Genomic DNA, 12,126 nt, shown 5'->3' with positions numbered 1-12,126 from the left:
GTCTGAGAGAGAGGCATATTTCTGTTAATGATATAATGGAGTTTTTGGAGTATGAAGTATGGAAAAATATGTTACCTTGTTACAAGAAGGCTCTGAGAATTGGTGACAGCTATGGGGAAAAGTAGCTTGCATGGTGAATTCAGTTTTGCTGTGGGACCATGCAGGAAAATATGTGAACATGTGCAAACAGGGCATTGCAGTTTGGAATTTTAATTCTGCTGCTTAGAACAACTGCTGCCTGGCTAGAGGTTGATCTTCATCCCAGCCAGATGTAGAATCTGATGATTTTACAGGAGAGATTAGAGAGATAGCAATTTGGCATGCACCTAGCTGGAGATTATGGAGGTTCCTCTTGCTGTAACGAGCTATAAAGACTTGGGCTAAAAGCGAATCTGTCACATTTTCATCCAGCTGTGAATCTACTTACAATTAGCTGGGCTTGAGGGGGAATGAATCAGTCTAAAAAGGAAAAAGACTCAAAAATCTCCAAGGCTACACACTTCGGCTCTAGCATAACTCTGGCATTTTCATTAACAGAATGTGGTGTACACATCTCCTTAAATATACCCAAAGAATAAAAGAAAGCCTAAAGTTCATATATAATTGAGGAGCCAATATTCATTTCAATTAACATAATTAGAAGGAATGGCTTAGAATAGTGAAGAATGACCCATGCTACCCATACTGAAAACGCTAAATACTAGCCCTTTTCATGTTAGAAAGTTTGGATAGAGAGGGCCTCCCTAAGCAGCATTACATTCTCTTTTTAAGTGTTGTGATTTGGAATATTAAATCTATTTTATCTACATCTATTACAGCATAATTCCTGAGTTTGTCCCACCCGCTCAGCTAAGTGCTTTTGAGATCAATACAGGAAAGACATTAGCCTGTGAAAATACTTTGTCCTTTAGAGCTGTTACTGGAAGGTGATACATTTGAAGGGTATTAGTAATCAGTGATGTGATTAGCAGTCTTAAAAAGTAAGACACATCCATCTTTGTCTTTTCCTCTAGTGTGTGATAGCCTACCTACATTCATATTAGAGACTTACCCTGGTTTGACAAACATGCCTCATCAACTGTCACCAAAATGTCAGTAATTATCGTGTGAAACCTCTCACATTTAGGGAATCTGAGCATTATTTATTTATTTATTAGGATTCTGTTCTCGATTTCTTGCTTGCTGTAGTGGCTTTTTGTGTCTTCTATGCTGTCCAGAAGTATTATACCCAAAGTGTCAATATTCATTCCAAGCTGTTGCTGTTGTTACGGTCTGGGTTAGTTTGTACAGCAGAGGTTGAGTGAAACCTCTGTTTTTTCATTGAGAATGTTTTTTAACATATTTTATGAAAGTAGGCCAGTGAAATAAACCGCAAATTCTGAACCTGGAGCACAAAACAGTGCATCTGCCCAGAACAGAAAAGGTCACTCAGATATTTCAAGCTGGATGAATGAAGGGGCATAGCTGGATGAAGGTGAATGATTATGGACGAATGACAGTTCAACTCGAGAAACAAGAGGCTCAGAGTGGGAAGCTGTAATTCAAAGTACTCCTGCACGGTGGGGTGTGTATTAGCCTAAGGAAGGGTATCAGAAGGGGGCTTTATTTGGAAGGTCTTTATCCATCTGTTCCCCCTGTGCATGAGGAAGCAGGACAATAAGATCTTGTAAATGAATGGAAATGCATCAGAGATGCCCACTGCTGTTGACAGGGTCTTTTTCTTCTTCCATTTGACACAGTCCACACATTTCCAGGTTAGTTGGTCCAGGAGGTAATGCTCTGTTACCAGACCTCTTTCCTTATTCTGAGCCCCATTAAGCAGGTGAGCAGCCCACAGCACCGCAGCCCTTTAAATAGAACTGCTGTATGACCTGTGTTAAAAATGCAGCTTCTCAGAAGTGAGCTAAGCCAAAGTTTAGCAGCTTCTCCTGACTGAGGGGCAGATTATTGACTACAGAAACTGTGAGATGCTATTATTATTCCCATTGTACTAGGAGGGATTTAAAAATAAGCTAGTTTAATAGCTGTTTTTTTTAGAAGTAGTTAAGAAAAATCTACAGGCAGTTTATGTAAACAGGATTATTAACTGGAGATTCTTATTCTGATCTATAAACCAAGATAATCACTAAACAACAAATAGGTACGGAAATGGATGACGGTGTGGAGTATTTCATTGACATAGTTTTGTATGAAACAGATGAAAAGGCAGAAAGAAGGAATTGATGTAAACAATCCAAATACAAAAGGTTGTTTCATACCTAAAACTCTCATTCCAGCCTTCCCTCTCTCTGCCTCAGAATAGGTCCGTTAAAAAAATAGAGCTTCTCTCACTAAATTGTTTTACTTTTCATTTGTGAGATCAGAAACACTTCTTACTTAACTTGTTTTGTAGTCAGCCATACTTTACAAGTCCAAGATTGCATACCTATCGATACTAGCAATTCTGCCCTGTTTAAAGATCACTTTAACCTACTTTTTAAAGCAATTTAAGTTAACGCTCTATTATATTTTCTCTGTTATCCCATTCTGACCTCCAAATTAGTTATGATTTACAGGTATTTTTCCAACACAGTAGAGTGAGGTTGAGTGTTTTAAAATTAGAAGCTTTCCACATTTCTCAGGAATACATTTCTGTGGCATTGAGGTAACTTTTTCCAAGTTACACAATAAGGTCATTGTAGCAACTGCAGCAATGTATGGAAAAGGGTCTAAGTCCCAGGGGCCGTGTTGTGTTTCCATAGAGTTCAAACTACTTGCAGCAGCCTTCCCTAACGATGTCGTTGGCACAATCGAGAGCTAGCAAGGCAGGAGGAGATGTTGCTGGCTGGCTTCTAGCAAGTCCGTCATTCCTGCTGTCCTAAATGCCAGCTCTGTCACTGGTGACGTGGGCAAACGAAGCTAAGTGACACCTGGTGAGAAGCAGAGGAGGGGAGATGTGCCCCCCAAAGGGTCAGCATTTTACCAGGTGTACATGTGGGGTGAAATAACTTCACTGGACTTTGTGAGCTGTGAAAGCATGTTTTATTCATACAGGATTTAATAAACTGACTTTTCTGTCACTAGATGTACAAATTAAGATCTATCTACATAAAATTAGAGCTTTGTTTTAGACACAACAGGTGTTTACTCAGTTTGGATCTCAGATCATACGTATTACAAAGAAGAGGGAAATACACGACCTGTTTTAGTAGAGCATTTAATTGATATAGATAGCTCTCCTCAAAGATGAGTGACCTGATCTGTATTTGCGTGAAAGAAAATCAGAGATTCATTTTGTGCTTTCCATTTTGACAGAACAATTGGTTACATAAGCATTCTTAGTGTTATGATCCCTAATGAAAATAAATGTCTCCTTGCTTCACGTTGTGTATAAAACAAGGGATTTGACTGTGAAGAAGCACTACATACTGTGACAGAACAATCAATAGGAATATTTACATTGCATATAAAATGCTATGACTATCAACATCAAGTTTTACTTGCTATTTGTCTAATAGTTTCAGAGCATGACTTGCTACTAAAGCCCAAATTCTGTGACATGGATCAGTGTGGGCACGTTGAAAGGTGGACTTAGGTCTAGTCCTGTTCTTGACTGGCCACAGTGAAAGTTTTTATTTTCCTGCTCCTTGACTTTCCTTAAAAGCTCGGACTTCAAGCTTCCTGCCACCATCTCCAAAATTCTGAGTGAGCTGTGATCTTGCATCACAGACTTTCGCTCCGTATCGTTTTGCAGGAACCTCTGGGAAGGGCACATCTCTGTGCTGCACATGGACCCTTCTGACGTTCATGTGGTGGTCTGTTGTGACAAAATGTGATGTTGCAACCTCGAGTCCAACCACCCTTAGGGTGGGTGTTGCCACTTGGGAATCCAAGGCTGGTAACCAGGTCAGTGTGGCCGTGATCAACCTAAAGCCTCCAGGAGATGTGTTTGGTTTGCACTTGCTGGGTGTGAAAGTCTTCACTTATTCCTGGGTAATGCAGTACCACCAAACAGCGTTACATGAAGGACCTGGTGACACCATTCGGAAGTTCCAAGCAAGTGCAATTTCTCTGAAGCCAAGTTTGATAAGATGTCTCGGAGGGTCTTTTAACCCAAAATGAGGAGTAGCTGCTCCACGCAGCATGCTTGCCTCCACGCCAACAGACGCGCTGCTCTACAGTACATGTTGCTTTACTTCCAGGCACAAGCTCCCTGCTGCAGTATGGCAAAGAAATGTTTGTACAGCTTTAGCTAGGGGCTCTGTGAACGGGCTGCTGCCAGTAATTGTCCAGATGAGATCTCTGGTGTCTTTCATATGTTCCATTAATACAGCTTAGTGGTTTTCCTCCAGCACAGGTGGTGTTATGGCTGCATACCACTGATTTGGCCCGGTGCATTCAGTTCACAGGTAGCAATAGCCTTGTTTGCAGCTCCACCAAAGTCACAGGAGTTAACAGTGCACATGTCATTTCTTGATGCTGGCTTATATTTTTTTTCCAACCTTTTTCATATGGATTTCTCCTCTGGAGGCACAGATCAAAACTCAGGTGATACTGCCAATCTGCCACGACTAATTAATTTTTGGAGCATAGCAGAGGGAGCTGGGATGGAGCAGCATGTGCCTGGAGCGCTCCCCGTGCAGACCTCCCAGCCAGGCTCAGCGGCTTGGCTTCCTGCAGGCGCTCTGCGGGCGGCTGCCGTGTCGCAGGCACAGAGCCTCAACTTTTATTTACTCTTCCCCTACTGCTTCCCTTGCTGTGCTGATGCAACTGAGGCCATTGCATAATAGCCTGGTCCTTAAAATGAATTTCTCATGTCTTCTACCATGTGAAAGAAGTCGAGCCAGCGGTGCTGGTGGTGTGTGGAGCCAAAGCCGCTGGAACATCTGATTTCTTCGCCTTGTATAAGCAGTTTGTCAGTCTTCCCTTTCAGTCTGATAATGAGAATTTTAGAAACATGCACACATAGCCTCTTTTGTGTTGACTGAGCAGATAAAACCAACAATTTTCCCAGACAGAACTGGTGTTTTTGCTATACTTTTGCATTTGTTTTTATTAACAGTCTGGGTCTGTAACCACAGCACTGCAGCAAAGAGTTTTTCTTTCTGGGAGTGACTTAAGCAAGAACAGACTTTATGCAATTTTCCAAGGAAATGTAAAATAACAAGAAGGATTTCAGTGCTAAGTGGCACTTTGGGCTTTCTTTCAAATCTCAGGAACAACTCAGTCAGGAACAAATCTACTAAAGCCAATGGAATTAGTTTGGTCTAAATAAGAGTATAATTGGGCTTTTTTGTTTCTGCGTTGCTTAAAAATAAGTCTCAGTAAATAACTTAGGGTCAAATCTTCTCCTGCTTACGCCAGCACTATGTTGAAATGGGGGGAAATTGTCCCAAATTCACCCTGTCTGGCAGTTTGCAATGAAAAAATGGTTGAACAAATGTGTCTGTGTTTCCTAGGTAGACCCTCCAGAACTTGACTTGTAATTAATAGCTGTTTCTTACTAAAATACTTTTTACTGGCCTCTCTGAGTTCCTTGATGTCACTGCAGACACTTCTTCCACTCAACTTTCACAAGGTGGGCGATTTCACAGGCTGACCACAGCTCGCTCTGCTCGTGTCCAGAGCTGCGTGGGTGTGAGTTGGCACCAGACGGGGTGCCACCACACATCACCTGTCATGTGGCATTGCTGATGTGCCACAGTGCCTATGGCATAGTGGCTTTTTAGTTAGAGCTCTCTGACGTCCACCTGACTCGGAGGGAAAGCAAGACAAGTTTGCATCTCCCTGCAAAGCACAGTGTAGGCATTTCCACAGTCATTCACACCATTGCCTTCCTTTATGTTTTCATTGATAGTGGACCCAAGATAGAAAGTTAGATTTTAACCTAAATTTAAAGTTCTCCAGAGTTTAACAAGTATATGAATCAGAGGTTATTTTCTGTGTAACTCAGATGTGATGCTCTGGTCCAGATCCAGATCTGAGTTTCCTCAAAGTTTGGGAATATTTGGATTTTTTTTTGTTCTTGTTCTTAACCCCCTGTCATTTTCTGGCTCCTACAAACAATGTTCACTTTGAAGCTAGGCTGTTAATACACAGGCCAGTAGCACAGTAGCTGTTACTGTCAACGCGCAATCATAAATATTTCTACTAATAGCCCAAGCCTGACATTCTGACTTTAATTAATCTGATTATGTTTAATAATAAATTGTAGTAACCTATAAACATATTTTTAACTGGTGAAGCTGCTAATCAGTTTTGCAGATCAGTTTTGCAGCCATTCAATGAGATGATAGGGATTTACCTTGCTTGAATGCAATATTAATCCCTGGCTAAAAAGATGACTATATTTCTGGGATCATCAAACTAATCTGAATTTTTTTTCTTTCCTTTTTTTTTTTCAGTGCACTGAAGTAAATCGTTACTGGTTCAGAAGAAATTCATTCATGGGAAACGGTTCATCTACCACATGAAAAGTGATATTGAGGTAGGCCTTCTTTTATTTTGGTTTCCTGAGATCTTTGGCTTGGTTTATTAACAGCTGTATACTTAAAGCACATTAAGGATAGCTAAAGTGAGGAATGTGACCATTTATTATTGTAGCAGAAGTAGCAAAGTGTCTGTGTGTCTAAAGCTGCATTTCTGAAGTGCCAAATTTGTCTAGCTAGGAAGGGATGAAAATAAGAAGCTGGTTTTCCTTTTGGCTTCCCTGAGGAGTGGATGTGTTTTGGCTCCAAAGAAGGCAGGGAGTAGACAAACAGCTTTTGCCTTGCTTTTAGGTGACATGCCACTCTAACCCGATACCTTATTAAACTTGCCCATGGATATTTCTTGGGTCATAAAAGGGGGCTGCAAATTTGCTTCCCAGGATTGACTTTCAGTAGAAGCATGTCCAGCATCTTTTCTGCTCATTAGATGTTGTGAGACATGCAGGTCCCCGCAGGACTTGTGGACCTTCAGCTTTCACCCCTTCACCAATGGAAAATGATGGTCTTGCATTCAGTGCCCTTACTGAGCTGTCCCCAGTGCAGCCGGCCTCTGAAAAATGATCTCAGTGTAAACGTTCCTCAAAGTATTGAGGGAAAAAGTTGGTCTCTGGCACTGAAGTACTTTTTTCTTTTAGACATCTCAGTGTATGAGTGAAGAAAGTAATCTGATTAGCACATTTGCTAGAGAGTTGAACCTATGGGAAGGTGAAAATATTAATAAAAGAGTTGATTTATACTCAAACTGGCCTTTGAATTTGCAGTATACACTGTAAGAACATGCTTATATAACCTCCATTTCTATTCATAAAGGTTTATGTGGGTCTATATTGAATTATGCATTTAAAATTAATCCACTGAGGCAGCCCACTGAGATGCCACTTCTCATTTAGTAACTGCATTAAGGACTTTGTGCTTCATTTAGAAACTGTGAGAAGCTTGCTTTGTGCAGTGGAGAGGAATTGGCCTGCCAGATTCAAACTGGCTATTATAGGGGGTTTAAAACAACCACCTCTCTGTCTCTTTCGGCATTACCAGTAAAACTCTGTTCTCGACTTGTGTGACCCGAATCATGTAGCTTGGCTGAACTTGACAAACCCAACTGACTTGTGTCAGATTCTTAGATGAGATTAATGAAGATTTTCTTCAGGGGTTGGGAACATCTGATTCTGCCCTTACAAGGCTGCAAGGACTCGGAATGAACAGATGTACAAATTAGGTTTTTATACCAGCAGCTGTAATTCAAGTTTATTAGATGTCTTGTTTGTGTGGTTTTCCAGCTTGCCAGATGTTGCAGAAGGGTCAAGAGCTCTTCTAGATGTTTGCACAGATTTAGTTCTAAGAAATCTGAGGCTCTTAGCTCTTCTTCCCTGTCTTCTCCAAAGTACAATTCTACTTCTAAAATGACTGCAAAATGATACCGTGAGGCTCTGTTCTGTGTCTGAATTAAACTTCTTGAGCTTAAAAATGAAGCGTATCAGTTCTGCAGATTCACACTGTGATCTAAAATACAGACTGTGATCTCTACATGACCTGTTTTATTCATCAACAAAAGTGACTTGGGAATGACTGCCTTGACTGACTCTGGGCAAACTAGTTGTCTGCCTATTCTGCTATTGGTTGTTATTGTTTTTATTATTCAGATAGTGGTTTTTGGCCTTATTTAAAAAAAAAAAAAAGGCAAAACACCTAACAAGTCTTTTAGTTTATATTTTTCCTGCAAATTGTGCTCCTATTGCCAAAATATTCAGGTGTCTCCTGAGTATTTAAGAAGTTAAATTTGCAAATGCTGAAATTGAAGAAGTTTGCTCTCATATAGAGTTGCATACCTTCTCTTCTGTATTTCCTGCTGCATTTGTCCCCCCTCCCTTGTCCCTTGTGCCGTCCTCTCTGTTGCAGCTATTCCAGAGCCACATGGAAGCTCACCTCCTCTGCATGTTTGTGTGCATGTGCATGCTGGGTGACTTGTCTGGCAGCTTCACATTTGAAAGGGTGTGGTAAAAATCTCAATAAAATGGTTAAAGATCAGCCACCTGGTTCAAAACTTATCAGAGATGATGTGCAGGCAGTGTAATTTTGTAAGTGAAGCTTCCCTAGAAAATGGGTCTAAATCATTTATAAATGATTGGGTTGTAAGAAGAACATTCATTTATGCACTCTCTCTCCGTTTACAGTCAGCAAACAGAACAACTTGTTTGGTTTACTTCTTTGTTTTTGTGTGAGAGAATTAATGTGTGATTTACTAGAGGGAAGCTAAGTTGAAGAAAAGGATTTTTATGTAAGTACAGAAAGTGCTTAGTCCTCCGATCATTTTTCTCTGCTAAGGGATTAAATTGTGTAGTCTAGATCCAGCTGCTATAAAAATTGTGTCTCTTGCACGTATGACTGTGCTGGGTTTGATGAGAGTTTCACTGTTGCAGGGTGGCATGCAGCCAGTCCCAGAGAGGACTTGGACTGTTGGGGTAGATGCTTTATATGAGATTTGGTACGTAGGGTAAATAGCACTTATATATAATGACCTTATTTTACAATAGTCTCGTCTTTACCAGGTCTGCAACAAAATTAAAGCTTGGATCCTCAGCATTATTTAGGTACCTCAGTAATTTAATGGAGACCTGGGTGTCTGAGTATTTGGGGATCTGAAGTTAAATTAGAAAACAATGAACATTTTGAGGAAAAAAAAATGTCAATGATTAAAATAGATCAGAAGGATTTTTTTTTAAAGTCTCACCATTTTAAGGACATGTCAGAGGTTTATTTGTGTTTAAATTAACAGTAAATAAGAGCATAAAATTAAATGTTCAGTTTAATATGTGAAAAGCAACTGGTTGCATAACTGTTGAGTTATGAAACCTATATTTTTGTCCTGTGCATCCTGAACATCTGTGGCCTATATTTAATTGCAGTTTTCATCTTCAATTTGAAGAAACAATGTTTAGCCTGAAGACAAAAGTGATCTGTATAGTGAAATCAGCTGAAGAGTGTGGTTGAGTCTCACTTGCTAACAAAAAGGCATTTTTAATGTGTGTTCTAATTTAGAAATGGTATTCATTTGGTAGTTTAAATACAGCTAAGAATACTCTAGTGTTTGAGCAATCTGAAGAATGAGAGTATTAAAGACAGAGGGACTGTAACTTAAGAGGAACAGGTGCATAAGAACAGAAATGTGGGGCCATATTGTGCTATCAATTTTTAAGCAGAAATCCATGCTGATTCCAACAGGGAGTCATTCTGCTGAAATATTGATGAAAGGATATGATACGGCCCATGGGCAGGAAATAATGAAAAAGGAAAAGTAAAGCAAGCCAGCAGAAGTAGAGAAAGCAATCCAAAATGCAGAACCAAGAGGTATGAGTGACTTCAGAGGTAACATTCCTGAAAAATCTGGAGAATGGTGTGGACAGAAGGTTATATGTAGGCTGGCAATGAGATATATCTCATCACCTTTCACACAGCAGTGCATACAGCCGGACAGCTTCAGCCCGTGTTTGCAACTGCAATCTGCATTTTGCAGTTGGTCCATGTAATTGACTAGATGAGATTCCTCTTTCAGTCAACCTTAATTTTTCAAGACTTGTAATTCAGATCCAAATGCTAATCTGCATTTGTGACTCAGAAATCTCTAACTGGCAACTTTATTATAGAGGAAAAAGATGGAGCTTTAATATAGAAATAGGAAGGTGAGGTTTGAAGAGTATGTATTAGAGTCTCTTAAATGCTGGGAGTCAAAACCTCTGAGACAGTTGCAATGTTTGTTTCCACTTCACTGTAGCTGTTAAAACATATTCAAGGGCTCAATAGACTTCTTAGCCCATGTCTGAGTTAGAAATCAAGATGTCTGCAAATGTACCCTGATGAAAACAAGGCAAGTTACCCAGCTGTAGTTTCAAAACAAATTCTGTTGTTTGAAGTAAATCTTGAAGAGGTATCTTGTGGTATAACTACAGCTTGCTCCAAGCACAATGTGATTTATTGCCACAGAGATAAGGAATTCTAAATCTCCAGTTTCTGCCGGCACATCTTAGGAAATATACAGGTGGTCTGTCTTTCTTAGGCTAGGCCATTCAATAATGCATGGTTGTTCTTCTCTATGGCATTAAAGATCCTAATCAACTAGATATTCCAGTTCACTGACGATGGAACTATTTCCATCTACTATTAAAACATAGCTTCTACCCCACAGCTTCTACCACTTCTCTGCCAGAGATATTTTGAGTATTTTATTTTGAGAAGTCTCTAACACACTGCCATTCATTTCCTCATGTTGGAAGTGTGGATTAAAAAGAATACAAAGCAGGAACCACCAAAACATAAAACGTCAATAATACATATGTGCTTATGCACTTCCCTTGCTTAAAGAGAATGTTCTAAGATGCAAATTTAATAACTTTCTGAAATAGGGAGGACATTTAAAGAGCATCCATAGATTAGTCTGATGAAGTTTGTTCTGTAAATTGCTTGAAAAGAAAACAGACTCTTCCTAGGTATTGCAACAAATTGTTCCCAGCACTTCAGCTTAATACACTAAATGAAAATGCAGAGGAAGCAACACAATATTGGATGAACCTGTTTCAGAACATTGGCTCGGGCCACAAAGCAAGTAATTAACAAGCTGAATGAAGCATTTAAGCCCACGCCTTATCATTTATGTAACTAACCTTTGAGTTTTGGACGCACTGGTATGCTGCAGTGAAGCCTACACAGTGTTTCTTTTATGTGTGTGTATTGAGCAAATGGGAAATGCATACCCTGCCATTTGTTTTTCACATTTTCAGCACTTATCAGAGTTCTCTGCCTGAGTGATCTTATATTGCAAAAATGTACGCCTCTTGGTCCTTTTTTCTGTAGTGCAGTATGAATCTAGATGAGTTTCAGACTTGTTGTGTGGGGGGGATATATTCTACTTTTAAGGGTGCTCGTGAGCTTGTTTAAAGCATGATTGGTAGCACTAAAAAGGAATTAATCAAATGGCACTTTTCACCAGAGAAGTGAGCAACAAAAAGAATGATGGGATTGATTCTGCAGGCTCCTTGTTTATGGAGCCAGCCTTCACAAACAGCTTGAAAGCAAAGCAGGAATGCTGTAAGCCGATGTCATCTGATTGAGGGGTCTGAAAAGAAGGAGCTTCCATTCCTGTAACACATCTGTTTTTCCCATCCCGAGAAACGTTGGTCATATGAGGAGCACTGAGGCTGCTGATGACAACATTAGCTTGCTATAGAGCAACTAATACTTAATAGTGGAGCGTAGCATCACCTCTACACTTGGGGAATGAGTCATTTTGCTTACTAATTCTCTTGCTTTCGTCTCTCCCTCCTGTTCTTTCCCCCATCGCTGTATAACCAGACTTATTTGGAACTCTTGTAAGACAAACACCATTTCTCCTTGGCGGGAGGGAAATAAAATAGCATACTTAACATGGTTATATAACACTGCTACTCATGCCTAAAATGAGGTCATTTTGATTAATATATTTATCTGGTGTGCAGCTGTAACAGGAGAAATAATTGTGATTAAAAGAGAACCGTTTTATTTAGTCTCTTTGCAGTACAGCATTCAGCTTTGTAATTAATATCCCAACTTGATGGGAGCTATTTGTTAGTTAATGTGATAATTTGTGCCCATGGGCTATGTCCTAGCCCTCTAAACCTTGGAAAACCTT

At 39.9% G+C, this 12,126-nt stretch overlaps 1 protein-coding gene across 1 annotated transcript in view; it reads left to right on the top strand.

The window, feature by feature from the left end:
* The first annotated feature begins 6,405 nt into the window (after positions 1-6,405).
* The window catches only part of FAM199X (family with sequence similarity 199, X-linked), a 65,605-nt gene continuing 59,884 nt past the window's right edge, over positions 6,406-12,126 (top strand). The window contains exon 1 of the mRNA XM_040572250.1: positions 6,406-6,466. The gene's annotated coding sequence lies outside the window, so the exon portion shown is untranslated. The remainder of the gene's footprint in view (positions 6,467-12,126) is intronic.

This window comes from Cygnus olor, chromosome 13 (assembly GCF_009769625.2).
Source record: "Cygnus olor isolate bCygOlo1 chromosome 13, bCygOlo1.pri.v2, whole genome shotgun sequence".
Taxonomy (NCBI): Eukaryota; Metazoa; Chordata; class Aves; order Anseriformes; family Anatidae; genus Cygnus; species Cygnus olor.
This window is presented reverse-complemented; position numbering and strand designations above follow the sequence as displayed.